The sequence below is a fragment of the Watersipora subatra genome, chromosome 3, assembly GCF_963576615.1.
Source record: "Watersipora subatra chromosome 3, tzWatSuba1.1, whole genome shotgun sequence".
In the NCBI taxonomy this organism is placed as follows: Eukaryota; Metazoa; Bryozoa; class Gymnolaemata; order Cheilostomatida; family Watersiporidae; genus Watersipora; species Watersipora subatra.
Genome location: NC_088710.1, coordinates 24,252,878 through 24,270,509, shown reverse-complemented (window position 1 = coordinate 24,270,509; position 17,632 = coordinate 24,252,878).

Here is a 17,632-nt window from a genome sequence, read left to right as displayed (position 1 = left end):
CATGAAAGTGTAAACAGGAACCATCCAGCAACCACTACGTCCCATTTGAGCCGTTTTGGAAAGCGAACCCAAGCTATGGCGGTCTCGTGTGGCTGCGATTAACTTTTCGTTTTTTAGCTTTTAAGAGCTTGTAATCACATTCCAATATACTTTGCACCTACAACACAACAGAGTAATACATGGGGAATCTTATGATACCAAATAACTGTAATGTGAATTTTGTTGCGAGTCAACCTTTAAGTTTTCATGTTTCAAAAGTGCCATTTGATGTTTTAGTGTTCATATTTAAATATCAATTAAAATTGTAATTTCAGTAAATTTTGACATTTTTTCTACTATTTCCTACCTTTAAAAAATTTTCAGCGCTCTTGTAAGTTGGAAAAAATGTCATTGCTAATATTAATAAGTTTGGTTGTTCTGAGACCTTTTCAGTAAATAAAGATAGATCTGTTATATGACAGGTTTAGAGGATTGTGAAATATTGCTGTCAGAAGTTTAGATAAGGTCGGACCACTGCAGTAGGAAAGTAAACAAAACTTTCCATTACTATCAGCAAGTTTTATGGTGAGCATTAACAAATTTTAAATCATTAACTAACAATAATTTAATCTTCGAAAGAAAATTTAGCAATTTTTTGTGGCTGCCATTTATGTTTTTACCGGCGTACAGAAGCCCATCTTTAACCAATAACAGCGGTTTTGGTAAAAAATTGATGCAGGTTAAAATTGGTTCAGACTACTCAAGGTTTAATTAATCTAAATAATACAGCAATAACAATATTAATACTTTTGATTAATAATAGTAATTATAATCTATTACGTTAGATTAAGAAATGTGCATATCAGAAAAATAATAAAACTTCATGAAAGTTTTGGATAATTCCTACACTTTAATTCTATTTTACCATAGTTTTAGGGTAAAGTCACCCATTTATAGTAGTCAATATTTAATCAGTAGCAAGTTTATCATGGCTGCTGATAAAAACTTCATCGCAGTTTATACAAACTATGTGTATATTTACCTCTCTGGGAGTTGGCTTATCTTGCAACGTGTCAGGTCAAGCTCTTTTAGTAAACTCAATGCAGTGATAGACTCAGGGAGCATTTCAATAGGATTACAAGAGAGATCCAACTTTCTCAGCGATGTCAGAGACCCCAAGCTGCAAATGAATTATATTAAACAGATTTTTCTCTTGTGATATGTTAATATCCTTAACCTCGCTTTTATCAAATTTGCTGAAAGATACAAATTTGCTTTGAACACAGCAGTAATACCCGGCTATACAGTAGTAACCTTTCTTTAGCCTATGATTTCGTAACCATCAACTTTTTATTTAAAATATCATATAAATGTGCTACAAATGTCAAGGTTATGATGAGATTATGAATGGGATTATTCATGCAGTCAGATCAATTCCATTGTACCGTGTATGTTATCAGTAGTGTAGGATCTAGTGATGTGGTATGCCTTGGGAAATACCTTACGGATACAGGAGATAGCGTATTCAACCGCTGCTTCATTGATGGAAAACCTTACACATTCTTTTTATGATATCCGACAGCATCAATATGCTAACATTGTACATTCAAACTGCAAGGTGCATCTTTGTGGTATAAAATGCTAAATCAGTACATTTTAAATGCCAGAACAATGTAAGATCATTGTAAGATGTAACAATGACTGTAAGATTCATAGGTTGCTGTTGTTGCGCTGCTATTTCTAACCTGATTTAGTTTTTAAAACTCTGATGCACTTTTGCTCAACATCCAGTGCTATACATATCTCCTTTTACACAGTGTATGTAACGTGTATGTACATATAAGTTTAATCATCGGATTATACTAATTCATGAATTTCGTTGTTTGCATCATTGTGTTCATCCTCTATCTCAACTGTTTTTGATTTCCGTTTAGTTGTTGCAGTAGTTTAATTCATCTTTTACAGATACTGTATTGTACATATCATACAGTCATGGGCATTATCACTTAAATCTTGAAAAAGGTTTCTGTTTTGGCAGCATATGTGTTAGTTTTATCAAATTACTTCATCTGTTAAGTTTCTCCATCATGGCTTACGCATATGTAATATAATTTTAATATAACTGAACAGTTGTTATTTGCCTGAATATATCATTTGCTGATAGACAACTAATCTAAAAGGATATTTCATGGCATTTCCTAATGTTAAAACTCAGCAGGGGTGACGTTTTAAATTTTTGAAAAAAACAATGTTGGACAGTTGAAATAAACATTAAGCTAATTTACTCATATTACTTTTGGGGCACAAAACAATACAATGTTGTGAGCTGAACTGTGGCTTTTTAAAGACATGCTATAATGCTGGGTTATTTAAATGACTGTAGCTACAACAACAAACACAAATAGAAAGTAAATTATAACTAAAACCATATTAGTACAAAAATAAATAATGATAGACTGAGAGTACGATATCAATAAAATATTACATTAAAATTTATTTATGTCTCATTGTGATTGTTCATAACTAGGTAAAATATAGATGATATTAAAAAGCAAAAAATTCAAAGTTATGTCGGTGCATTTGCATCTTCAGATGATAAAACAAAAAAAGATCAGCTAGTGCCTTTGGTACACTTTCACACAAAATACTTGTACTAAAAGGTCTATATTGGCATTGTTATAAGTGAACAGGGAAAATAAAGTATTGATTAAAATGTATTTTCAAATATTATATGTACCTTGAAATAACAAAAATAGTTTACTAATTAAGAAGATTACAAATTAAACATTTGAAAAAAATGAAAAGTAGATTTTAGGTTTCTTACAGTCATCTTGGTGTAAATCATGTAATAATTAAATATAATATAAACTATGACATGATATTCTTCTAAAATTACATAGAAATCTAGCTGAAAAAAAAAGAACTTTTTGCTCAATCTTAACTATCCTTTTTCACACCTTGGCATAATGTGAAAATAAATTTTTTCATTTTAATCACTAGAAATTCCACTGTCATACAGCCCACGACCAAAGAGATGGCCAGAGATATTGGCAAAAAAATAAAGGGTACTGATGGTTGAGAAATGCAATATTAGCAATCAAATGGCTCTGCAGTGCAATAGGATAACTGCAATGGTAGCTGTAATGTACTGGGTGTGGGTGTTATTATATACAACAATAAGCAATAATGAATGGAAAAGATGTTTATATTTTCCCCCTGCAATAGGAGAGGGGCAATATTGGCCAATATTAGAAGTAAAATGCACTGATATTCTTAGAATAATCAATTTTATTAATATAGTAATAATAGAAAACCAATACACAATTTTGTTTACATTTCAAATCGTCATAGGTAGCAATATCGAGAAGTTGTGGTATTTATATAGGTTTTTAGAAAATTTATTTGAAAAGTGTTTGGTCATGACAAACAACAACAATGAAAGGAAAATATTACATGTTTATATCTCTCCCTTGCAATAGGAGAAATGCAATGTTGGCCAATATTATAAGTAAAATGCACTAATATTATTAAAATAACCAATATTGTTAATTTAGTAATACACCAATAATAGAAAAACTATGAGCGTTCACGCGTCTCGAAGATTTCTGCAAACTGCAGCAAAATCAAAGCTGTTATAAAAGTGTTATAAAGCTGTAAGCCTAATTTACTGTAATGTATGTAATTCAACAACAATAAAGAAATATGTTTATTATAACTCTGAAATGCAAAATTAGAAGTAAAATGGCAAGCTAGTGTGTACTATACACAGTTATAAAGTTGGTTGCGTTGAATGTAGAATGGTTTTGATAAGCGATCTTTAACAGAAAGCGAGTAGGAGCATTCACGCGTATAAAACTGTAGCAAAATAAAAAATGTTCTTGTCATGAAGGGGCGTTGTAGTTCGGCCCTAGCTTGTACATAATTTTTAAAGAATTTTGGCTAACGTTTCAAATACTGAAACCTTTGGTGATTGGACAAAAAACGCAGGCTGCTAAACTCTGTACAACAATTTCGTACTTTTAAATCGGTCTACGCCTCAAACGGTCTACGTTTATTACAGAAACCTTCGAATAAATTCGATTACAAGTAAAAATTGCCTTGGACTGATGAAATGAGCACGGTTTTCTCGTGAATTGCGCACTGCTAAATAGCTCTACTATCTGTCGCACGGCTTTATTGGCGTTTCAATTTTCGGTCTTAACTTTTATTAAACCGAGCTTTTCAAGCGTTTTGTAGCAATTTTCGTCCAAATTAATCTGTCTATTTGGGTATAATCCGATCAGATGGGTACGTTTAAAGATAATACCGACGGTTTACAAAGACTTGGTAATCTATTCAAATAGGTTTAAATGTGTTTTGTATTGTTATTATACTTTAACGACTTTACAAAATGATGCTTAAATTTGTTGATGAAATTTCTAGCCAAGGGTTCGTCTCATTGTTGATGAATAATTTTCGTAAGCTGTGTGCACAAGCATTTATCATAAATCTCCCACACTTCGCTCCGCTCGTTTGCTCGTGGGACTAGAAATTCCACTGTCATACAGCCCACGACCAAAGTGATGTTGGAAAAAAGAAAGGGTACTGATAGTTGAGAAGTGCAATATTAGCAGTCAAATAGTACTGCAGTGCAATAGAATAACTGCAATAGTAGCCGTAATGTACTAGGTGTTATTATGTACAACAAACAGCAATAATGAAAGGAAAGGATTATGTTTATATCTCTCCCCCGCAATAGGAGAAATGCAATATTACCAGTCAAATGGCACTGCAGTGCAATAGGATAACTGCAATGGTAGCTGTAATGTACTGGGTGTTATTATGTACAACAAACAGCCATAATGAAAGGAAAAGATTATGTGTATATCTCTCCCCGCAATAGGAGAAATGCAAGATTAGAAGTAAAATGCGCTGATTTTATTAGAATAACCAATATTATTAAAGGGTGACTTGCGACAAAATTCACAATACAGTTATTCGGTATCAAAAGATTTACCATATCTTACTCTGTTGTGCTGTAAGTGCCAAATATGAGGAAATGTGATTACAAGCTCTTAAAAGCTCAAAAACGAAAAGCGGTCGTAGATTGGAATCTCTTTATTTCGATGATGTAGTCAAGAAATCTGGTTATCGTCTTGTCACGTATGTTCTCACGTGAATTGAAAAGCCAATACAAAGTTCAATATAAAACTTATCGTAGTACTAGTTTATGACAAAACCTTCGGGTTTTACCGAAGACCCCGTATCAAATATAGATGCTCGCTACTTTACAGTTTTGTTTCGGCATTATTAATGGTCAAGTCATTCCCTGATCATGTGACCCAAGACTTCGCATATAACTTTTGAGGCACTTTTCGATTATCACAGGTGACCAACAGGCTTGTCATAATTTTAAGACAAATACATGTACGCCTTCGAGCTAAGGTTAAAAGTTAAATGCACTTTTACGGTACGTTATAAGATAACACTGCTAAAAGTGACAGCATTATAATGATGATAAAACAGACGCGTATGAACAATAGACAAGGTTTTATTGAATGCGTGAAGTATATTTGTGAAAATATTTCGACGAATGAGGTTGTATGAACGTGTAAACAGGAACCATTCTGTAACCACTACGTCCAATTCGAGCCGTTTTGAAAAGGGAATCCAAACTACTGCGGTCTCGTGTGGCTGTGATTAACTGTTCGTCTTTTAGCTTTTAAGAGCTTGTAATCACATTCCCATATATTTTGCACCTAAAACACAACAGAGTAATACATGGTAAATATTATCATACCAAATAACTGTAATGTGGATTTTGTTGCAAGTCAACCTTTAAGTTTTCATGTTTCAAAAGGGCAATTTGATGTTTTAGTGTTCATATTTAAATATCCATTAAAATCGTAGTTCAGTAAATATTGAAATTTTTTCTACTATTTCCTATTCTTAAAAAATTTTCTGTGCCCTTGTAAGTTGGAAAAAATGTCATTGCTACTATCAATGAGTTTGGTTGCTCAGACCTCTTCAGAAAATAAACATGTAGATAGATCTGTTATAAGATAGGTTTAGAGGATTGTTAAACATTGCTGTCAGAAGTTTAGATAAGGTCGGACCACTGCTGTAGGAAAGTAAACAAAATTTTCCATTACTATCAGCAAGTTTTATGGTGAGCATTAACCAATTTGAAATCATTAACTAACAATAATTTAATCTTCGTAAGAACATTTAGCAATTTTTGTGGCTGCCATTTATGTTTTGACCGGTATACAGAAGCCTATCTTTAACGAATAACAGCGGTTTTGGTAAAAACGCGATGCAGGTTGAAATTGGTTCAGACTACTCAAGGTTTGAGTAATCTGAATAATACAGCAGTAAGAAAATTAATACTTTAGATTAATAATAGTAATAATCTATTACGTTAGATTAAGAAAGGTGCATATCAGAAAAATAATAAAACTTCACAAAAGTTTTGGATAATTCCTACACTTTGATTCTATTTTAATACATTTTTAGGGTAAAGTAGCCAACTTATAGTAGTCAATATTTAATCAGCAGCAAGTTTATCATGGCTGCTCATAAAAACTTCATCGCAGTTCATACAAACTATGTGTATATTTACCTCTCTGGAAGTTGGCTTATCTTGCGATATGACAGGTTCAGCTCTTCTAGTGAACTCAATGCAGTGATAGACTCAGGGAGCACTTCAATAGGATTACGAGAGAGATCCAACTTTCTCAGCGATGTCAGAGACCCCAAGCTGCAAATGAATTATATTAAACAGATTTTTCTCTTGTGATATGTTAATATCGTTAACCTCGCTTTTATCAAATTTTCTAAAAGATACAAATTTGCTTTGAACACAGCAGTAATACCCGGCTAAACAGTAGTAACCTTTCTTTAGCCTATGTTTTCATAACCATCAACTTTTTATTTAAAATATCATATAAATGTGCTACAAATGTCAAGGTTATGATGAGATTATGAATGAGATTATTCATGCAGTCAGATCAACCCCATTGTACCGTGTATGTTATCAGTAGTGTAGGATCTAGTGATGTGCTATGCCGTGGGAAATACCTTACGGATACAGGAGATAGCGTATCCAACTGCTGCTTCATTGATGGAAAACCTTACACATTCTTTTTATGATATCCGACAGCATCATTATGCTAACATTGTACATTCAAACTGCAAGGTGCATCTTTGTGGTATAAAATGCTAAATCAGTACTTTTTAAAGGCCGGTAACAATGTAAGATCATTGTAAGATGTAACAATGACTGTAAGATTCATATGTTGCTGTTGTTGTGCTGCTATTTCTAACCTGATTTAGTTCTAAAAACTGATGCACTTTTGCTCAATATCCACTGCTATACAAATCTCCTATTACCCAGTTTCTGTAACGTGTATGTATAAGTTTAATCATCTGATTACACTAATTCATGCATTTCGTTGTTTGCATCATTGTGTTTATCCTCTATTTCAACTGTTTTTGTTTTTCGTTTAGTTGTTGCAGTAGTTTAATCCATCTTTTACAGATATTGTATTATACATGTCATACATTCATGAGCATTATCCCTTAAATCTTGAAAACAATTTTTGTCTTGGCAGCATATGTGTTATCTTTATCGAATTACTTAATGTGTTAAGTTTCTCCATTATGGTTTAGGCATATATAATATAATATTAATTTAACAGAACAGTTGTCTTTTGCCTGAATATATCATTTGCTGATAGACAACTTATCTACAATAATATTTCATGGCATTTCCTAATTTTAAAACTCAGCAGGGGTGACGTTTTAAATTTTTGAAAAAACATTGTTGGACAGTTGAAATAAACATTAAGCTAATTTACTCATATTACTTTTGGGGCACAAAACAATACAATGTTGAGAACTGAACTATGGCTTTTTAAAGACAAGCTAAAGCATTAAAAAGCAAAAATTTTAAAGATATGTCGGTGCATTTGCATCTTCAGATGATAAAACAAAATAAGATCAGCTAGTGCCTTTGGTACACTTTCGCACAAAATACTTGTACTACAAGGTCTATATTGGCATTGTTATACGTGAACAGTGAAAATAAAGTATTGATTATAATGTTTTTTCAAATATTATATATACATTAAAATATCAAAAATAGTTTACTAATTAAGAAGATTACCAATTGAACATTTTAAAAAATGAAAAGTAAATTTTAGGTTTCATACAGTTATCTTGGTGTAATCATGTAATAATTAAATATAATATAAACTATGACATGATATTCTTCTAAACTTATATAGAGTTCTAGCTGAAAAAAAACTGAACTTTTTGCTCAATCCTAACTATCCTTTTTCACACCCTGGCATAATGTGATAATAATTTTTTTCATTCTAATCACTAGAAAGTCCACTGTCATACAGCCCACGACCTAAGTGATGTTGGAAAAAAGAAAGGGTACTGATAGTTGAGAAATGCAATATTAACAGTCAAATGGCACTGCAGCGCAATAGGATAACTATGGTCTTATAAGTTATGGCCTTGTCACATATGTTCTCACGTGAATTAAAAAGCCAATACAAAGCTCAATATAAAACTTATCGTAGTACTCGTTTATGACAAAAACTTCGGGTTTTACCGAAGACTCCATATCAAATATAGATGCTCGCTACTTTACTATTTTGTTTCGGCATTATTCAATCGTCAAGTCGCTCTCTGATCATGTGACCCAATACTTTGCATATAATTTTTGAGGCACTTTTCAATTATCACAGGTGACCAACAGGCTTGTCATAATTTTAAGACAATCATATGTACTCCTTCGAGCTAAAGTTAAAAAAGTTTAACAATTTTTACGGTAAGTTATAAGATAACACTGCTAAAAGCGACAGCATTACAATGACAATAAAACAGACGCGTGAGAACAATAGACATAGTTTTATTGAATGTGTGAAGTATATTTGTGAAAATATTTTAACGAATAAGGTTGCAAGAAAGTGTTAACATAAACCATCTCTCACAACTACATCACATTTGAGCCGTTTTGGAAAGGGAATCCAAACTACGGCGGTCTCGCGTTGCTGCGATTTTCTGTTTGTTTTTGAGCTTTTAAGAGCTTGTAGTCACCTTTCCACATATTTTGCACCTCCAACCCAACATAGTAAGACATGGTGAATCTTTACATATCAAATAACGGTAATCTGAACTTTGTTGCAGGTCAACCTTCAATATAGTGATACAGTAATAATAGAAAACCAATGCACAATTTTGTTTACATTTCAAAACGTCATAGCTAACAATTTCAAGAAGTTGAGATATTTATATAGATTTTTAGAAAATCTATTTAACAAAACTATTTAGAAAAAATAATAACAGTAACATATTGCCCAACATCGGTCACTATTTACTTCGATCTTGTAAATTTGAACGCTTATTCTTGTAATTAAATCTCATAAAATCGAATAATTGTTCCTATAATTAAATATTGTAATAATCTCATGCCTATCATTAGAAAAAATATCATCATCATTTCTTTTACTTTCACTGCTTTGGACATCAGTTGAAATGCCAAAGTACTCATAAGTGTCCAAAATGTCACTTACTTTGAAATCGACAAAAAAGAAACGAACTTTTCAGTACTTCTATGTTAATTACAGAAACCTGCGGCAATTGGACCATGCTATAGACTGGTAAATGTGCATGTTTTTTTTAGTGCGCATGACTTGAATTTCCTATTTTTTGTCGCTCGGCGTTTTGTTCGCCGGTCCTAATGTTGATAAAAATAAGGCTTGTCAAGTATTAACAACGATTTTAGGCAAGTTAATCTGTCTATTTATGTATAATCCGATAAGATGGGAAAGGTCTAGGAAATTTTCTACAAATAAATAAGACTTGGTAACATATTTAAATAGGTTTATATGTGTTTTGTATTGTTATTATACTTAAACGACTCTATTGAAAATGGTTAAATTTGTTGATGAGATTTTGGTACAAGGGTTGGCGATGGCTGTTGAAGAAAAATGTTTGTAAGTTGTGTGCACATATGCATTTATCATAAATCTCCCAAACTATCGCTTCGTGCCTGTTTGGTCGTGGAATTACCTTTTTCCTCAGCAACATCATAATTAAATATGAGTTTTATTACCTCATTTTTGATATACTTGGTTTGGTAAGAGATTTTAAAGAACCAGAAATTGAAAAATATTTTCAAATTTTCATATCTCAAAATTGACAAGAAAATATTTTTAAGGCTGATGAATCTTTTTTTTTCAAATTCGAAAAAAAATTTAAAAGTCTTTGCATATCATTTTGTATGGAATGTATAACTAGTTGAGAAGAGCCTATGTAGGAAGGTTTTACTATATTTAAAATAATTTTTTTAAATCTTTTTAATGTCGACCCTCTGAGATGAAAAAAGCTAGCTAGTCAGACAATATAAAACATAACTTAATTATCCAACTCCAACGATAACTGAAATCAAGTAATCAATTAATTCTCATCAAATTAGAAAATTTGCGCAATATTTGAAACAGTTGAAATCAATTTCAGTGTATTGTCAGGGTTTGAAATGATAGATGACCAATAAGTCAAAAGAAACAATAAATTGTGGGATCATAGAACACCACAGCTGCTGCAAAACATTGCACTAAGCACTGCAATACATTATCAAACAAACATGAAAGTCTAGGGCCATTGCTATGCTGCTAGAAATTTCAAGCATGGGAGTTGTCCAACCACCACGGCTGATGCAATGTGAATACATGTATATGGGACATCAGTTGGATTGGGAGTTGTCTAACCATTGTAATAAAAAGCTTATAAATGAAAAACAGCACAAAATTGCTACTATATCATGACTATTATTGACCAATACCACCTAATCTGAAAGAAACTAACTGGCTACAACAATTACTCATGGCTATTCAGTGAAGCAAACAACTCTACAGAGAGTCAACCAAAAGGAGAGGTATATCACGAATATTACAGGAGCCAGCTTGATTTATGACTTGTTGGAGCGAAGTAGCAGTCAGCATACACCCGATCAGCAACCACTCATCAGCGAGACAGTTATTTACAACACTTTATCCCACGACCACACGAGCGGAGCGGAAGTGTGGGAGTTTTATGATAAATGCATGCGCACACAACTTACGAAAATTATTCATCAACAATGAGACGAACCCTCGTCAAGAAATTTCATCAAAAAATTTAAGCATCGGAATTTAAAGTCGTTAAAGTATAATAACGATACAAAACATATTTAAAACTATTTAAATATGTTACCAAGTTTTTGTAAACCTATGATAATATCTTAAAACTCACCCATTTTATCGGATTATACACAAATAGACAGATTAATTTCAACGAAAATCGCCACAAAACACTTGAAAAGCTTGGTTTAATAAAAGTTAAGACCAGAAACTAAAACGCCGAGGAACAGATAATAGAACGATGAAGTATGAAGATGTCTTGCGCATTTCACGAAAAAGTAACGTGCACTTTTCACCAGTCTATAGCATTGTCGAATTGCCGAAGGTTTTGGCCATTAACATAGGAGTACAGAAATCGTTTCATTTTTGCTGATTTCAATTTTTTCATTTTCATTTGCCAACACATTTAAATACTTTCCCATTCTAACTGATGTCCAACGCAGTATAAGTAAAGGCAAGCAAATTACGATGATATTTTTTAACGTTTCTTATGAGATTATTACAATAATTAACTATAAGTTTGGACGACTACAGAACAATGACTACGTAGTACAGACTTTCTAAAAATCTAACGCAGTGTAAGTAAAGGCATGACGATGATATTTTTTCTAACAGTTCTAATGAGATTATTGCAATAATTAATTATAAGTTTGGATGACTACAGGACAATGACTACGTAGTACAGATTTTCTAAAAATCTATATAAATATCACAACTTCGTGATATTGTTAGCTATGCCGTTTTGAAATGTAAACAAAATTTTGCATTGGTTTTTTATTATTACTATATAAATAATATTGGTTATTCTAATAATATCAATGCATTTTACTTCTAATATTGGCCAATATTGCATTTCTTTTTTTGCAGGAGGAGAGATATAAACATATAATCTTTTCCTTTCATTATTACTATTTGTTGTATATAATAACACCCAGTTTACTATATTCTAGAAAAATATACTATATATATTAATAGTAGAAATTAGTATATATTTTACTATATATATAGGAAAATCTATATAAATATCACAACTTCGTGATATTGCTACCTATTACGTTTTGAAATGTAATCAAAATTGTGTATTGTTTTTCTATTATTACTATATTAATAAAATTGATTATTCTAAGAATATCAGTGCATTTTACTTCTAATATTGGCCAATATTGCATTTCTCCTATTGCAGGGGGAAAATATAAAGATCTTTTCCATTCATTACTGCTTATTGTTGTATATAATAACACCCACACCCAGTACATTACAGCTACCATTGCAGTTATCCTATTGCACTGCAGAGCCATTTGATTGCTAATATTGCATTTCTCAACCATCAGTACCCTTTATTTTTTTGCCAGTATCTCTGGCCATCTCTTTGGTCGTGGGCTGTATGACAGTGGAATTTCTAGTTTAGTATATTTACATATAGCTTATAAAATCGTTTTGGTCTAGAAATTGTTGTATTGTATAGCAGTAGAAAAATATAGCATAGTTTTTCATAAACTAAGATATTGTATTTTATGCAATAATATTGATGAAATGGCTGTAAAAAGAATGGCATAAAATAATAACATGTCTCTTGGTTTATATAAGTTAGCTAACTAGTAGCGTCTTAGAATGAGGATTACTGCAAAATTAATTTCACAATGCTACTCCTATTAGTTTCTGAGTTATGGCCAGTTTTGTATAATTTGTTGCCGGACTTAAAATATTTTTCGCTTGTCGTCATGAGATCCCAAGAACAGTAAGAAATTTTAGTTCCCCGCAGAGAATCTGAAACAAATATTATGCAAGAAATGATGCAAAAACCGCAAACAAAACACAACCAACCAATGACCTTTGGCAATGACTCAAGGACAAGTATAAAAAAGGGGCAATATCGATGAGAAAGCTAAGGAGAATCCGGCAGCAAGCCAGGCAGCAGATAAGAAGCCGGCAACAAGCCAGGCAGCAAAGGAGAAGTCGGCAGCAAGTCAGACAGCAGAAGGAAAAGCCGGCCGCGAGCTAGGCAGGAGCGAGGAACTGGCAGCGAGCAAGGTAGCAGAGGGGAGGCACAAGAAAAGGAGCCAAGATAGAAGACTAACAGACTAACAGAAGCCCAAGACAGCTAAGGAGCCGGCAGCAAACAGCTTGCCGAGGAAATACACAGCAGAGACGATTCACCTAAAGAGATGGCAAGCCAGGAAGCCATAAAGCCCTGAGAAAAGAGTTTATCCAGCCCCCTGACAGGAAAAGCTACCGCTGCACGCCTAATAGATAATGTACATACTCATTGAACCTAGTAAGGCTATAACAAATAGGGCTAAGTATACAAGCATATTGTTATTTTTGCTTGAGCTAGTAAGCCTTGACAGAATAATTGTTACTTTGACCTTTTAAAGAAAATAGAATTCACAGACACTTGGAAATAAACCACTGGCATGTTATTGTCGATTATAAGATAATTACCTGCAGATTGTTGCCTTCAAAAGATAATAGGCCTCGCAATTTCAATAATACTTGATACTTGGGCTCATCATTACAGCAGCGCCTTACTGTCAAAACAAATCGCAAGGATAACAATAGTAGCGCCTATTTTCATTGATTGAGTTGTTATTTCAATTTTGCTTTATAGCAACAGTCTGAATTTTTTGTGGGGCAGAAGTGCCATTTTGTCTGCGGTCAAAATTTGTCAAGGGAGGAATTTTGTTATTTATGTTAATTGAATATTTAAAGTTGAAATTTATTAATTAATATATGGATAATTTTGTTTTTTGTTTAATAATTGTTGTAATGATTATTTGATACTTAAATGGTAATATAAAATGTATTGTTTTTGTGTGTTTCCTTTTGAGTGAAATACTACAATGGTTCTATGGTTCTATGTGTAACGGTTAGCCTCTGGACCTTGAGTTTAATTTCTCCCAAGACAAATTTTGACCCCAGACAAAGTGGCACTTCTGCCCCACAAAAAATTCAGACTGTTGCTATAAAGCAAAATTGAATTACCAACTCAATCAATCGAAATGGGCGCTACTATAGTTATCCTTGCGATTGGTTTTGACAGTAAGGCGCTGCTGTAATGAAGAGCCCCAGTATCAAGTATTATTGAGATTGCGAGGCCTACTATCTTTTGTAGGCAACTGTCGCAGGTAATTATCTTATAATCGACAATAACATGCCAGTGGTTTGTTTCTAAGTGTCTGTGACCTCTATTTTTTCTTCAAATGTCAAAATAACAATTATTCTGTCAAGGCTTACTAGCACAAGCAAAAATAACAATATGCTGGTATACTTAGCCCTATTTGTTAATGCCTTACTAGGTTAAATGAGTACGTATCTGTTAGGCGTGCAGCGATAGCTCTTCCTGTCAGGGGGCTGGATGAACTCTTTTCTCAGGGCTTTATAACTTCCTGGCTTGCCACCTCTTTAGGTGAATCGTCTCTGCTGTGTATTTCCTCGGCAAGCTGTTTGCTGCCGGCTCCTTAGCTGTCTTGGGCTTCTGTTAGTCTTCTGTCTTGGCTCCTTTTCTTGTGCCTCCCCTCTGCTACCTTGCTCGCTGCCAGTTCCTCGCTCCTGCCTAGCTCGCTGTCGGCTTCTCCCTCTGCTGCCTGGCTTGCTGCCGGTTTCTCCTCTGCTGCCTGGCTTGCTGCCGGCTTCTCCTCTGCTGCCTGGCTTGCTGCCGGCTTCTCCTTAGCTTTCTTGTCGATTTTGTCCCTTTTTATACTTGTCCTTGAGTCATTGCCAAAGGTCATTTGTTAGTTGTGATTTGTTTGTGGTTTTTGCATCATTTCTTGCATAATTTCTGTTTCAGATTCTCTGCGGTGAGCTAAAATTCATTACTGTTCTTGGGATCTCATGACGACAAGCGAAAAATATTCTAAGTCCGGCAACAAATTATACAAAACTGGCCATAACTCAAAAACTAATAGGAGTAGCATTGTGAAATTAATTTTGCAGTAATCCTCATTCTAAGACGCTACTAGTTAGCTAACTTATAAAAACCAAGAGAAATGTTATTATTTTATGCCATTCTTTTCACAGCCATTTCATCAATATTATTGCATAAAATACAATATCTTAGTTTATGAAAAATTATGCTATATTTTTCTACTGCTATACAATACAACATTTTCTAGACCAAAACGATTTTATAAGCTATATGTAAATATACTAAAAAATGTGTTGTAGATAACTGTCTCGCTGATGAGTGGTTGCTGATCTGGTGTATGCTGACTGCTACTTCGCTCCAACAAGTCATAAATCAAGCTGGCTCCTGTAATATTTGTGATGTACCTTTCCTTGTGCTTGACTCTCTGTAGAGTTGTTTGCTTCACTGAATAGCCATGAGTAATTGTTGTAGCCAGTTAGTTTCTTTCAGATTAGGTGGTATTAGTCAATAATAGTCATGATATAGTAGCAATTTTGCGCTGTTTTTCATTTATAAGCTTTTTATTACAATGGTTAGACAACTCCCAATCCAACCGATGTCCCATATATTCCTATTACATCAGCCGTGATGGTTGGACAACTCCCATGCCTGATATTTCTAGCAGCATAGCAATGGCCCTAGATTTTCACGTTTGCTTGTTGATGTATTGCAGTGCTTAGTGCAATGTTTGGCAGCAGCTGTGGTGTTCCATGATCCCACAATTTATTGTTTCTTTTGACTTATTGGTCATCTATTGTTTCAAACCCTGACAGTATTCTCCGTTAGTTCATTGTAAATATAGTTTTAATTTTTTGATGAAGAGCCAATAGGCAAGTTGCAGTTCTGACCAAAAACGGTTTTGCTCAAATATTATACCAAGTTATATATACATTATATAGCATTTTATAAACCAATTGCGTAAGTATATAGTTTTTACATTGCTAAAATTTTTCTCTCAGTAGAGATTAGCTAACATGTGCGTAAAAGTTTTCTCAAGTGTTCCAAGGTTACAAGTCATATCGTGATACTGGTGCATATATGAACAATACATGAATAATATATAAAGGATGTCTAGATAACTTAATAACCAACAGTTCATGCAGATAACACTTGTATGCCATTGAATTATCATGATTTGTGCTAACAGGGGCTAGAATATTTGTATCATATTGGTAGAGTATCTCCAACAAAGTTTCTATAGTAACTAAAATAGTTACTAAATGTTATGATGATTTATACTCATTACTCAAGGGCATAAAGTATTCTGTAAGACAAAGATTATTGGTAGTAGCAGAGTTTTAAAATTATGAATTTAATTTTGGCAGCATATCAGCTGTGTGAGTAAAAACCATTTGTCAATATTTTGTCTATCACTACATGATGGTTGTTCACATCAATAGTGTCTAAGATATTGGTATTATGCTGCTAATTGATTCTCAACAAAGTTTTATAACAGTAACTAGCACTATAAGTAAGCATAAAATCAACTATTTAAACGATTTTTAGTCAGTATTCAGGATGAAAGTTTCTTCTGTAATAAAATAACTTTATTTTGAGCACTTTACAAAGTAATGATTTCCGCATTGCCAAAGGTTGTTGTATACACATTTTGTCAATAATTTTCCTATATGGTATACTACTCCAACAATTTTCTTTGAAATCTTTATAAGTACTATATATTTATAAATCCTGCTTAATATTTATACACACTATAAATATATTTTATCTGAACAATAAAACAGGTGGTAAGTTTTGAGCAGAGTATCAATGAAAATACTTTGTATGAAGGAAAATATTTTTAAAAGTGTTGCTTTGTGTTCTGAAGGATTTGTAGCTAGAATGGATTGCAAGTATTTACATGTCTGTATAGAATAGTTAACTCTTATTCTAAGATGTTTACAAAAAAACACTTTTATATACGGTATAACGAAGTTCAATTCCCACATTCAAACTGTAATATTCGCAACTTTTGTAAAATTTTGCAAGTATAAAATATATATCATCAGCTTTGTGTTTTTTAAATACCTCAAAAACTATACATACTCACATAAATATAATTATGAAGTTATATGCATTTGTGGTGGATTTGCTCATAAAAGAACAAGAACATGACTTTTTTATTTTTTATATTACCAGTTAGACTTTGATAGTAAATAATTGTATCACTGCCTTTGAATACCACACATAATTCTGAGGGCTAATCTATTACCCTACTGTAAGATTAGTATACTACAAAATATCATTGATTTTTCGGTTGAAGTCCATTTTCAAATTTTTTGTAGGATTTCCATTAGTCTATACCTTTAAAATGCAAAATCTTTGAATCATAAACAAAAAGCTCTACAATAATTGCTCATGTAATCAACTACTGTGGTTTGCAAATTTTAAGGGTGTTTACCCAAAAAACTCAAACAAATAAAGGGTATGTTGTGGTTACCACCAACAAGGTACAGTCCTTGAGAAAATAAAAACCTTTTTACCACCTTTTTAGTTACAAAGTATGCTGAAGCCTGGCTTTGAAGTGGGACTTAACATATATGATATTTACATTATTAATATCTATATATCATATATA